Source organism: Nerophis lumbriciformis, linkage group LG02 (genome assembly GCF_033978685.3).
Source record: "Nerophis lumbriciformis linkage group LG02, RoL_Nlum_v2.1, whole genome shotgun sequence".
Classification (NCBI taxonomy): Eukaryota; Metazoa; Chordata; class Actinopteri; order Syngnathiformes; family Syngnathidae; genus Nerophis; species Nerophis lumbriciformis.
The window spans coordinates 29,878,010-29,891,545 of record NC_084549.2 but is presented as its reverse complement, the minus strand read 5'-3'; the positions used below and the strand labels follow the sequence as shown (position 1 = coordinate 29,891,545).

General features: G+C 39.9%; 1 protein-coding gene across 2 annotated transcripts in view; it reads left to right on the top strand.

The window, feature by feature from the left end:
- slx4ip (SLX4 interacting protein) overlaps nucleotides 1-13,536 on the top strand; it is a 70,446-nt gene that overhangs the window by 736 nt on the left and 56,174 nt on the right. The window lies entirely within an intron of this gene.

Sequence of the window (13,536 nt, the reverse complement as noted above, 5' to 3'; positions counted from 1 at the left end):
AAAAATAAACAAATTGTGTGTTTTTTTTATTTTAAATTCAAGTGAATACATTTTCTCGATTGCAAACAGGCTTGTCAAGTAGACATTATCATTAAACATAGGTCTTTATTTATTTGTATTTTTTTCAAATTTTTTTTTAATCAGACAATATTTTCAGTATATTAAGATGGAATCTTTACACATGAAGAGGAAGTGAACGGGACCTTAACCTTTTTGGACATGAAAATCCACCGTAATTTTGACAGCAGTCAATACATTACTGTTCATCAAAAACCGACACATACTGACCAATATCTACTCTGGACCTCTGAACTTTCCACAGCACACAAACTATCATTCATTCATTGGCGGTCACTCGAAACGAATATGACAATCCTCCTGGTAGGGGGGTATCCCTTTATGGAGGATGCCTGTGCGTGACTTTGTTTAACGTGGGGAGACTGGTGCACAGACAGTAACCACACGATCCTTGACAGATCCGGGTCAGGGTCCAGTGGCATGGAGTCCAAGACGACTGGGGACCCTTTTCTGCTGCAGCCTTCATCCGCCATCCCAGCCGCTGTGACGCTCCATAGGGTTAGCAATCCTCCTCCGCCTGTTCCACCGTTGAGGTGTTGGGTTGTTATTTCCCCATAACTGGGCCCACATGGATGTGGGGGTGCCTTCTTCTGCCATCGCAGCCGCTGCGGTAGTTCTTACATCTACCGTCTTCCGCCTGCTTCGCCGTTGAGGTCTTCACCGTATCCCTGGCTAGGGGGCAGTCAGGTACTAGGCCTTTGCCAAGGGCCACCTGGGGTAACCGTAGTAAAGGGGTTAACCTCCTAGTGCCCCAAGACCTCATAGAGGAGCCTCCACTGCCGGATGCACTTTAACGTCATGCCCCCAGGACACAAACTATCAGTCGTGAGAATACTCAATGAACGGGCCAACATCATAACAGAAGAACAAGATAGAAAAAACGAAGAGAAACACATCCAAAATGCACTCAAAACTGCCAAATATCCCACCTTTGCCATCAAAAAAGGTGAACAACAAGTAAAAAACAAGGAAAAGAGAACAAAGAAGAAACTCAAAGAAAAACCTAAAATAAAGAATAAAGAGGTCATAACCTTACCATACATTAGGGTAGTAACTGAACCAATACAGCGGGTCATTAAAAAACACAAAATAAACACAACAGTTAAACCTCACACAAAAACAAGACAATTACTTGTACATCCAAAAGACAAAATAGAACAAGACAAGAAATGCAATGTCATCTACAAAATCCCATGTAAAACATGCGAAAAATCATACATCGGAAAAACAGGGAGGACATTCAACACAAGGAAGAAAGAACATCGGAAATAATGCGAAAAAAGGGACAACTAGAAGGTTTACAAGAAGCCTAAAACAAAAATCCGAACAGGAAATCTCAAAATCAGCCATATCAGATCATTGCAAAAATAACCACATCATGGACTGGGACAACAGCAAAATCATCGGGACAGAAAGTAACAAATTCAAACGATGGATTAAGGAGGTGATCGAACTAAGGAAGCAGTCGAAACATGTCAGGTGAAGATTCCATCTAATATACCAAAAATATTGTCTGATTACAAGAACATTTGAAAGAGTATATGAATATGAAGACATAATGAATCTTTTTGAGCAACATGAAACATAGGTATTGTACTTTTGTGGTATTGTACTTTTGTTGGAGTTTACTCATTTAATCAAAAATCATATGTTACAGTAAAGTTGAAATGGTGATACAAATAATATACTACCGTATTTTTCGGACTATAATTCGCAGTTTTTTTAATAGTTGGGCCGGGGGTGCGACTTATACACAGGAGCGACTTATGTGTGAAATTATTAACACATTATCGTAAAATATCAAATAATATTATTTAGCTCATTCACGTAAGAGACTGGACGTATAAGATTTCATGGGATTTAGCGATTAGGAGTGACAGATTGTTTGGTAAACGTATAGCATGTTCTATATGTTATAGTTATTTGAATGACTCTTACCATAATATGTTACGTTAACATACCAGGCACGTTCTCAGTTGGTTATTTATGCGTCATATAACGTACACTTATTCAGCCTGTTGTTCACTATTCTTAATTTATTTTAAATTGCCTTTCAAATGTCTATTTTTGGTGTTGGGTTTTATCAAATATATTTCCCCCCAAAAATGCGACTTATACTCCAGTGCAACTTTTATATGTTTTTTTCCTTCTTTATTATGCATTTTCGGCAGGTGCGACTTATACTCCGAAAAATACGGTACTACAGTGGTACCTCGGTTTTCGTCATTAATCTGTTGTACACAAACCAAAAAAACTTTTTGTAGAAAATAAAAATGCAAATCCAATAATCTGTTCCAGACGCCCAAAAATATTAACACATAAAACATTTTCTAAAGAATAATTATAGAGTTACAGGCAGAAAACAATGCAAAATATATATAAATTACGGATGAAACGAATAAATGACCATAAGATTGTTTGATCACTTGTGCCTTCGTGCTGGTGAAGACGGCAGTAAGCTAAAGGGAAGGAAGAGTCAAGCAGACACCACCTTCATTATTCACTACAAGTTTTTTTTCAAATTCAGTACTGTTTCTCACCTTCAAATTTGCTGGTATTTGCAACTTTTTTGGCCCATTGTTGGCTTATTTTGCAGCCGTTATTTTATCAGTGGAAAAAGTTTGGACAACCCTGCTATAAAGTATGAATTCTCATGATAAATAGTAGTTTATGTTAGAACCCGATATAAGAGAAAGTCCAAAATAAATTTAAACATGCACCCAATTCTTGTTTTTAAAATCACTGAAGATTTATCTCCATGTATAAAATACATCCATCCATCCATCCATTTTCTACCGCTTATTCCCTTCGGGGTCGCGGGGGGCGCTGGAGCCTATAGTATATATATATAATCATGGCACTCTGTGGGGGGGAAACCGGTCTTAATAAATCATTAAGGACCTCAAGTTGATACGTCGTTTTCTCTTGAAGCAATACTGTTTAAAAACGTCACTTGTAGTTTGTGTTAAAATAGTTTTAAACCCGAACTGAGCATTATTTTCTTTGCAAAGGCAGACTTTTTCATTAAATATGAATATTGCTGTGATGATTGATTGGTTGACTGTACAGGTCAGCACTAAGTGTATGTTATGGTTGTAATATTAATGTATTTTGTAACTTAAAGTTACAAGTGTTTTTCACTAAAGGGAAGTACTACTACACTGTTTTAAAGGCAGACTTTTTAATTTCCAATACTGTGCAGTTGATTGATTAAAGGTCAATTACTAAACATTGGTTTGGTAACTGTGCACTTGTTTCGTTCTATACTTGTTTATGGTAATGTTACTGATTTTTATATACAGGTAAAGCTAAAGAAATTTGAATATCGTGCAAAAGTTAATTCATGTCAGCAATTCAACTTCAAATATAATCATGTGATGTAAACTCATTACATGCAAAGTGAGATACATTGCATCACTTTGTCCACATTGTGTTATGTTAAGGCTTTATTCCAAAATAATAAATATCAATAAAATAAAAAATACCTTCATTTTTGTCCTCAAAATTCTACAGACAATGCCCCATAATGAAAATGTTAAAAAGTTATTTTCGAAAATTTAGCAAATTCATAAGAAATAAAAAAAAAAAAAATCACGTGTACTTTAAGATTGCTCAATACTTTGGGGCGGTATAGCTCGGTTGGTAGAGCTTGGTTGGTAGAGCGGCCGTGCCAGCAACTTGAGGGTTCCAGGTTCGATCCCCGCTTCCGCCCATTCTAGTCACTGCCGTTGTGTCCTTGGGCAAGACACCTTACCCACCTGCTCCCAGTGCCACCCACACTGGTTTAAATGTAACTTAGATATTGGGTTTCACTATGTAAAGCGCTTTGAGTCACTTGAGAAAAGCGCTATATAAATATAATTCACTTCACTTCACTTCGATGATGCACGTTTGGCAGCAATCACAGCCTGAAGTCTTTTTGAATACGATGCCGCAAGCTTTGCACACCTATTTTTGGGCAGTTTCGCCCATTCGTCTTTGCCCATTTCTCTTTGTAGGGAAGTGAAGTGAATTATATTTATATATTGCTTTTCTCTTGACATTTAAAGCGCTTTACATAGTGAAACCTATTATCTACACCTTTAAGCTACATTTAGGCCAGTGTGGGTGGCACTGGGAGCAGGTGGATAAAGTGTCTTCCCATGGACACGACAGTGACTAAGATGGCGGAAGCGGGGATCGAACCTGAAACCCTTAAGCTGGCACGGCTGCTCTGCCAACCAAGCCACGCCACCCCGGTTATCAGGTTGGATGGGAAGCGTTGGTTTTCATCTAGGATGTCTCTGTACATTGCTGCATTCATCTTTCACCCTACCTTGACTATTGTTTGTAGAATGTTAAAGACAAAAATTAATTTATTCCAGTTTGGAATAAGGCTATAACATAACAAAATGTGGAGAAAGTGAAACACTGTGAATACTTTTCGGATGCATTGTATCTTGAGTTGCATGTAATGAGCCAACGTCATATATTAGTTTCACTTTGTAAATCTAATTGCTGGAATATGATATCAGCATTTTTTAGGTGCACCTGTATCTTTGTCATCTATTTTAAATACATTTGATTCATCTTCAGGCATGGGGAATGTCCGTAAACGTACATTTTTTTGTCAAGATATCACTACTGTGTTTTTTTTAATGAAATACACATTTTTTTTAATACAAATAAAATGTGTTTAATGCTCGCCTCAGCCGCTTACTCACTGTCCCTTTTGCCTAAACGCCACACTGAATTGCAGGCCAGGGAGATGATCAGTTGCCAAATGGGAAAAACATTTCCGAGTTCTTTGCACGCATGTTAGATAATTTTTACAACATGTTTTCAATTATAATAATGTTAGTAAATCATCTGCTAAAAAATACAACCACATTCTGTGGTGCATTACATGGGACATGTATGTTTTAAAAAGACCGCCAAAAGAGGTTGGGAGATGAGAATAAATTTAGGATAAAATATAGTGTACAAATGAACCTAATTGCAGGAAATGATTTCCAAAAAGTTCTTTCGAGACTTGCGTGGCATCACTTTGTGCCAATAGAAATGTTCCTCTTTTTTTCGTCAGGTTTCCTTTTTTCCTCAAAGGCATGCGTGGATCTTATTAACAAGCTTTCGCCACTAGAGGGAAGTATTGCTACATATTTTAAAACCCTTGTTTTAGCAGACTGGTATTGTTGCTCCCCTGTCAGTGCACTTTATTTCCAGGTCCTGGTCATGTTTTTTGCAAATTTCAAAAATAGATCGCCTTTTCAGAGCCTTTGATGATGGTCAGTAAAACACACACAAAACAGGAAACTCTTTCTATTAAAAAGCTGAGTTGTTCATCCTCAGTCAGATTTTTTGTCAGCAATAATGCACCTCAGATGTTTTTGTTAAGTACAGGCAATGCATCTGATCCCTCGTTTGTTGATGTTTCATTTATTGAGAGTTTTGAACAAGGGCTTCAGACATGTTGCTCTGATCTGCACATCCTCTACCATTCCATGTGTGCCTCATTGACCAGATATTGCATTCAGTTCTTTTTTATTTGTTTCATATGCATGCCTGCATACAGGCCACCCCTCCTTGGTTGGTTGTGGGAGAGTAAAATGCTAGAGGTTCACGGAGGGTTCCTTCCCACTGGGCACATAATGATACAGTTGTGTTATTCTGCCTGAGAAAATGCTAGAAGATTCAACCACGCTCAACCAACTAACCACAAACAAGCATGTAAGATGGGATCGGGTTAAACAATAGCATACAAGACACTGAAGAGGCTCCTCTTTCACAAATCTAACACCAATGTCACCAGTGTTTCAATGAATGGATTAACTTCTAGAACAACATTCTGCTAGGAAACTTTATTCTGTGGCGACATGTGGCATTTGTTGCTGTTTGCAAGGCTTATAAAAGTGTTTATGCGTCATGTTCTCTGATTCACAGTGCCATGTTTACTAGGCTGCTTACCAGCGTGTTTTATGATCCTTTCCTTTTCAAAGCAGCTCCCTCCCTCGTCTGCGGAACTGAAGGGGGTGCACCTTCTCAAATTGGCCTATAGGCCTAGACTATGTAGTCAACTGCCGCTTCGTGGACCTCCTGAATAGGGCCTGAAGCAAAAACACTGATCCACTGAAGCGCTGCTGCCAGTTCATAACCACTGTAGAACCCTGCAATCTGTCTTTTATTAGTCAAACGCACCACTGACATCTAATGTAGTAAGCTGAGGCAGAAAGCCACTAGTTTTTACAAGAATAAAAGGTTTGAGGTACCGCAGAACATTTTCATGTCAGAGGTTTATGCACTGTTTAGTGTTGTTGTCACTCTGCAGATGAGCCCATATGGGACCACACATCACGTCTCTGTATACAATCACTCCAAACATTTTGACATTTTGCAACAGAGTGAATCCTTTTCAAAGAAGTGACATTGATATAAAAATAAATCTAGCACTGCGCTATATTATATGTGCGCAAAATACTTTTAATATAGAAACCAGACATAGATATGTATCCTCTTATTTCTGGAGGCAGTGTCTGAGTTTTGTTTGCTGTACGTTTCCCGGAGATATTCTTGTCCGTTCTTGCTGCTCAAATTCCACTCCTGGGTTGTGTCTCTTTTTGTTATTAAAAAAGAGAGCTCAGGTGTGCTGCACGAATGGAGCTTTGCACACAAATCACTGTGACATACACTCTCCACTCATTTGGATCAATTATAATAATGATAACACATTATTGAGCCTCTGCACTCGATATCTGGCAGTTTGAAAAATTGGAGCGGAGAGTTTTGTTTATTTTTTTAAGGGGAAACCTAGGTGACTCACAGAGTGAGTTTAGAGTGACTCAAATAAAGCTTGAAAGCAAAGTTGTCACACCCACCGAGTGCTCTCTCTCTCCTGGGTTGTTTGCAGAGTTCCATGCGAGGAAGAAAGTCCGAAAAAGGGAGAAATGTAAGTTTTAGCGAGTGACACCACATCTGCTGCCCCTTCTCATCTAATGTAAACATCTGCGGCTGGTTAGTGTTAGCCTCTGAGCTAAGTGCAGTCTGAGAAGGTCTGGCTCTTATACAGCGCGATAGCAAAGGCAAAGGGCAGTAAGGTGGGGAGGTGGGTGAAGCTGCTCAGAGTGTTCGGGCCCTTTGCCCAACTTGGAGCAGCAAGAATGGACAGCCAGGTCTGGAAGGGAAGGGAGATAAGGGAAGGTAGAAAGTGTTTTTGGAACTGAAAGTGACATAGACCAGAACCCTGAAGAACAGAGGGGAAACATCACTGGGTTTGAGACAGGAATTGTTTATTTATTGGCAAAAAATATATTGAAGTGATTTTGATTCTGTTTTTTCTGAGAAGGATAGTGGTGAACTTATGTTGAAGATATTTCTGTTTTAATTAACTTTTGTTTCTTTTCAGTCCACGGTTATAAGATTGGCAGCCAAGAGAATTAGGATAAAGAAGTTTAGCTTTCCCCTCAGGAAGACACACTCCTATTCATTCACTTTGTATCAGCTCACAAAAGATGGCATAACGGTAAAACAGTCTTTGTAAGACAGAGAACAAAGCAGCGCCGGCTCTCTTTAGTATGCGTGAAAAAAGCAACTTCCTTCCTCCCTTTCCTTTATCAAAGCCCTCTCTTTAGCTAGTGGAATGGTCTCTTAGTATCGCCTTCAATTTGTTCAATCCACAAATAACAGCTCATGTATTTGATTAATGTGGGTTTAATAAGACCCTTTAGGGCTAAGCTTATTATTTTGTTGTGAAAAGTCATGTGTGACTTCTTTTAAAGTTCAAGCACTCATGAATACGCTTCTTTTACACAAGTAAGCCTATGTAAATTTCATGTCGCTTGTGGAGATCTGCCTAAAGAGGGGTCACAAGTGGAAGTCATAGGTCATGGCAGTTCAACTTACAGATCCTCCGTCTTTGCGAGGGAATAACACATTTAGACCACATGATGGAAATGTAGTCAGATTGTCTTTGGGAAATTAAATTCTATCGCTTATGTCCTGCTTCCTTCTGTCACAGTCCACACCAATGTCATGTTAAAAAAAAATCAACCTGAACCGTAACATTGTCACTGAATGGGGGGATTTTGTGCCTCCAAACCGCCAGTTTTTCTGGGTAAATTAATAGTTTTCTCATTAGTGTGATTTCATTAGCATTGCATTCCAGACATCCCCCCCGTCTCTGAAAAAATCACATGCTGTTTTTGTGTGAAGAGTAGACCGATGCTTATCGTAAATGCCTTATTTTCATCAGGTCTTGTCTATTTCTAATGTGATTAAAAAAAGAAGTCAGTCTAATGCTTGCTTGAAGTTTGGCCGTTTGCCCAAATATAATACTTAATCAAAAGCTTAGAAATACTGTAATTTTTGGGGATACACTTGGTTATGCCTCTCCAAAGACTTCTTCAAGAAACCCTTCTGCTCCCTTTAAGAAATTGATCAGATTAACCTTGTTTTCTCCTATGGGCTCAATTAGGTTGTTTAAATAGAAGCCATGCATCCAATAGATAGATCTTGTGATCCCTGGCAGGATATATGTGCAGCAACTACTGTAGTTTGGTGACAGACACAAATTTACAGCTTTTTCGTTGCAGCACTTGTACAGTCTGTTTAAATAACAGTGTCCTTTTACCTGTCTCTGAATGTCTAAAATATCTAAGGGTTAGATACCCAGACCATCCAAGCTCATGTTAAATCGCTCAAGAAACCACTGTGGGACCCAGCTTGTCTTGCTGTCCGATTTGATGGACAAGGTCTGACCCTCTGTTTGCTGGGGTTTCCCACGCACTGGTAATTGTCGGAGGCAGTCAGCTGAGGCCACCAGTCAACCGTGGACCGCTTATGGACAAAGGGTAGGGAATGGAGAGAATACTGACATGCAGAGAAAAGCTGGTACCGACAGGAAGCGTGTACACATTTACAATCGTATGGCCTAGCATGCTGGGTCATAGGTTGCTCTACAGGAGTCTATTTGGTCTTGTTTCAATTTCTCATTCAGGGTTATTATACGTATGTCAAAGCCCTATGAATGTCTTTAGAATTTTTTAGGTATGATATCATTGCTCAACTCATATAGTTGGCAGGTTTATGTTGAACTCTCCACTTTTTGATGTTTCTGTGCCTCACTCTGCAAAATTGGGCCCATAGTATTGTTTTCACTGTGTGGGGGGTTGTGACTTGTTTCCCTCAGATTTTTAAGGGTTGGAATGGTATTTGATTTGAAATTTAACAAAACTGTCGATAAATAAAGATGATATCGACTGGGGTGAGTTTTTCCTTGCCCTTATGTGGGCTCTGTACCGAGGATGTCGTTGTGGCTTGTGCAGCCTTTTGAGACACTTGTGATTTAGGGCTATATAATTAAACATTCATTGATTGATTGATATGCTAGCGTCAGATGAACTATAACTGTAGATAGTTAAGATGAATAACAAGCCTATCTAAAAAGATAATGCGTTATATGCTATGTTTGAATTCCTTTTTTGTCATCAAACCTGCTCATGCTTCCCCTTTAAGTTTGACGACAACACTTCTCAGTATAAATGGATATTTGCATGTCACACACTACTGCGACCTAGAGGTTCACATTATCTCTTTAAATACATTACAAATACTGTAGCTCATAAAATGACAAAAATCACAGAGTCAGAAATAATTTCAAACTTAAGTAGGGCTGAACGATGATGGCAAAAATAATAATCACGATTATGATATTAAAATCACTATTAATAACAGGGTTGTTCATTAATTTGAAAACATGAGTATTTTTTTTACCACCAAAACTCAACTTTAAATATAATTTAAAAGAACAAGGGATATAAATTAGGAAAAAATAAACAAGTAGTAACAAGAGTATTAACTAGGGATGTAACGGTAAACGGTATAATGATAAACCGCGGTAAAATTCCCGACAGTTAGAATTACCGTTTAATTTGTCATTTATTAATGCATTTTAGACAACACAACTTACTTATTGGAAACGGAGTCACAGCAGCGCTGGCGCTTGCGCATTAGTGTCGTTCAGTTTGAAAAATTATGGCGTAGCAAAATCTCCTAAGCAAATTTCCCCTCGGAGTAAACAGAGCTTTCCTGTACGCTCCCTGTATGATCAGTGTCAGAGCTAGGTCTGCATTGCCGGCAGTAAGTCAGACTCCTTTCCAGTGAGGGTTGGACTCCGCCAAGGCTGCCCTTTGTCACCGATTCTGTTCATAACTTTTATGGACAGAATTTCTGGGCGCAGTCAGGGTGTTGAGGGGATCCGGTTTGGTGGCTACAGGTTTAGGTCTCTGCTTTTTGCAGATGATGTGGTCCTGATGACTTCATCTGTCCAGGATCTTCAGCTCTCACTGGATCGGTTCGCAACCGAGTGTGAAGCGACAGGGATGAGAATCAGCACCTCCAAGTCCGAGTCCATGGTTTTTGCCCGGGAAAGGGTGGAGTGCCATCTCCAGGTTGGGGAGGAGATCTTGCCCCATGTGTAGGAGTTCAAGTACCTCAGAGTCTTGTTCACGAGTGAGGCAAGAGTGGATTGTGAGATCGACAGGCAGATCGGTGCGGCGTCTTCAGTAATGCGGACGCTGTATCGATCCGTTGTGGTGAAGAAGGAGCTGAACCAGAAGGCATGGCTCTCAATTTACCGGTCGATCTACGTTCCCATCCTCACCTATGGTCATGAGCTTTGGGTTATGACCGAAAGGACAAGATCACGGGTACAAGCGGCCGAAATGAGTTTCCTCCGCCGGGTGGCGGGGCTCTCCCTTAGAGATAGGGTGAGAAGCTCTGTAATCCGGGAGGAGCTCAAAGTAAAGCCATTGCTCCTCCAAATTGAGAGGAGCCAGATGAGGTGGTTCGGGCATCTGGTCAGGATGCCACCCGAACGCGTCCTGAGGGAGGTGTTTAGGGCACGTCAGACCGGCAGGAGGCCACGAGGAATACACAGGACACGTTGGGAAGACTGTCTCCCGGCTGGCCTGGGAACACTTCGGGATCCCCCGGGAAAAGCTGGACAATGTGGCTGGGGAGAGGGAAGTCTGGGCTTCTCTGCTTAGGCTGCTGCCCCTGCGACACGACCTCGGATAAGCGGAAGAAAATGGATGGATGGATGGATAAAAATACAGCAATACTAATGATAGCTGTGATAAATTTGGTCACAACAACTGTGATGAGAAATTTTCATACCGCGACATACCTAGTAACAACAATAATTTGAGATAACAATAGCAATATAGTAAAACAATAAAATCAAGTTTTTCTGTTTTATTTTTTTTATTTTTTTCAGGTTTTTTTCTTACCTTTAACATGTGTTGTACCATCATAGAATGTGTGAATAAAAATTAATAAAATGCTAAAATCCTCACATTAATTGGTGCAATACGTACAGTATTTGGACAATTTTGACCAATATTTTAAATCCAAGCATAGCATTTTTTGTAAATGTACCAAAACGTGCTTTAAGTACGGTACATTATGCTTGTGTAAAGTACTTTTTTGAAACCTTTATTTTGTTAGTGCCGTCAGACCGGATGTTGCGCACAGTGCTGTTATTATGAAGCGGCAGGGGGAGTGTGCTGCTGTTCTGAGCTTCAATCAAAGTTTATTTATATAGCCCTTAATCACAAGTTTCTCAAAGGTCTGCGCAAGCAACAATGACATCCTTGGCTCAGACCCCACATCAGGGCAAGAAAAAACTCAACTCATTTGGCATAGTGAGAAACCTTGGAGGGGATCGCAGATGTGGGGACCTGGGCGATCAGTGCAAAGGATGCTGAGTAGATATGGTTAATCATATGAGAGTCCAGTCCATAGTGGGGCCAGCAGGGGAACCTCTTGCATGTAGACTCGTCGCGGCGCAGAGACATCACCGACTGACGCATAAGGAGTGGTCACTATGGGTCCCGACTTCATGTGCAAGTGCAGTCCATTGGGAGGCCAGCAGGGGATCATCTTGAATGGAGACAAGTCAGCAGCGCAGAGACGTCACCAAATGATGCATAAGGCAGTCCCGACTTTGAACAGCTAGTGCTTCATCTGTGGTCACCTGATAACCTCTCCACGCAGGAGAGGGAGGCAGAGCAGAAAATAGATGGCAGATCAACTGGTCTAAAAAAGCCTATTTTTAAGGCTGGGGTGTATAAATTAGTTTTAAGATGGGACTTAAATGCTTCTACTGAGGTAGAATCTCTAACTGTTACTGGTAGGGCATTCCAGAGTACTGGAGCCCGAATAGAAAACGCTCAAGCTGAGCTTGACGAGTAAGGAGACAACTTGAGGACAAATAAAGTACAAGCCTCCTGTAGAGCTGCACTATTTTGAAAGAAAAACCTAATTGCAATTTCTCTCCTAAAAATGGCGATAGTGAATCAATTTGCAATTTTTATATTTTATGAATTTAAATGGATGGAAACTGCTAGAATGATGAGTGAAGAAAGTAATTTTACAACATACAACATTCTGTCAACCTCAATGCAATAATCTCCTTTCAAAAATATTTGGGTTTATACAACACCCATGTTTACCTACACCGTCTTTGACCGCTTGTTGACAGGCCTCGTACTGCTTTCACCGGAGAAGTACCTTCAGTCATTTTACACTGTCACCATTAAAACATGTCAAATACCATAAAGTAATGCAGCACAAGTTGTTTGTTACACCACATTTGCTTGGTCAGTAGGCCAAGGATGCAACTTGCAAGCCTCGACATTTCTGATTCAATTGAAGAGAAAAACATTCAAAAACCTGAGCATCCTGCAACCCATAATTGCAGTAATTAAAACCTCGATGTCGATTCATTGTGCAGCCCTACTTTCAAGTTGTGACTGCTGTCCTGTTGTACATTGATTTTACACCGATGATGATGTTTACAACAACACAAGTGGATGAGATGTGTTGTGGGTGTATGGCGTGTCTTTGCTGGCTTTAGCTTTGTAGTTTAGTCAATGTTTCAAGTGGCCTTCCCGACAATGTTTTGTTTAGGACGTGTTTCAGGGATGAATCAGCAGTCCCAGACACAGCATTTCCCAAACAAATGTTCTTCCTTCTCACAATAACAACATTTCACTCACATTCATGTTAATTTCTGTGATATTCTGCGTTTCACTGCAAATAATATTTTATTGGCCATATCCGTGACTCTGTCCGCAGAAATTACTTATATTTTTGTTAAGTTTAGTGATTATTGATTCAGCATATTAGCGCAGTATCAAATCTTTTTTTTAGCAACTTTAGTGACATTCCAAACTTCTAGTAGACGTGGTCTTGTTTTCACTTATACGCTCACGCCCCGTTTCACTGTTACAAGCTTAGGAATTTGCATGCACCTTGCGCGGCCTATTAATACATTTTTCCGATTATAATAATTGTATGATCCTGAGATGTTGAAATCAAAATTGTATTATTTGTCTTGAAGAAAAAGCACCCTTGACAAGCTTTTGGTAAAATCTGAATTTGGATGTTCCCCTGTTAAATGCTGCACTATCGCATCATACTGAG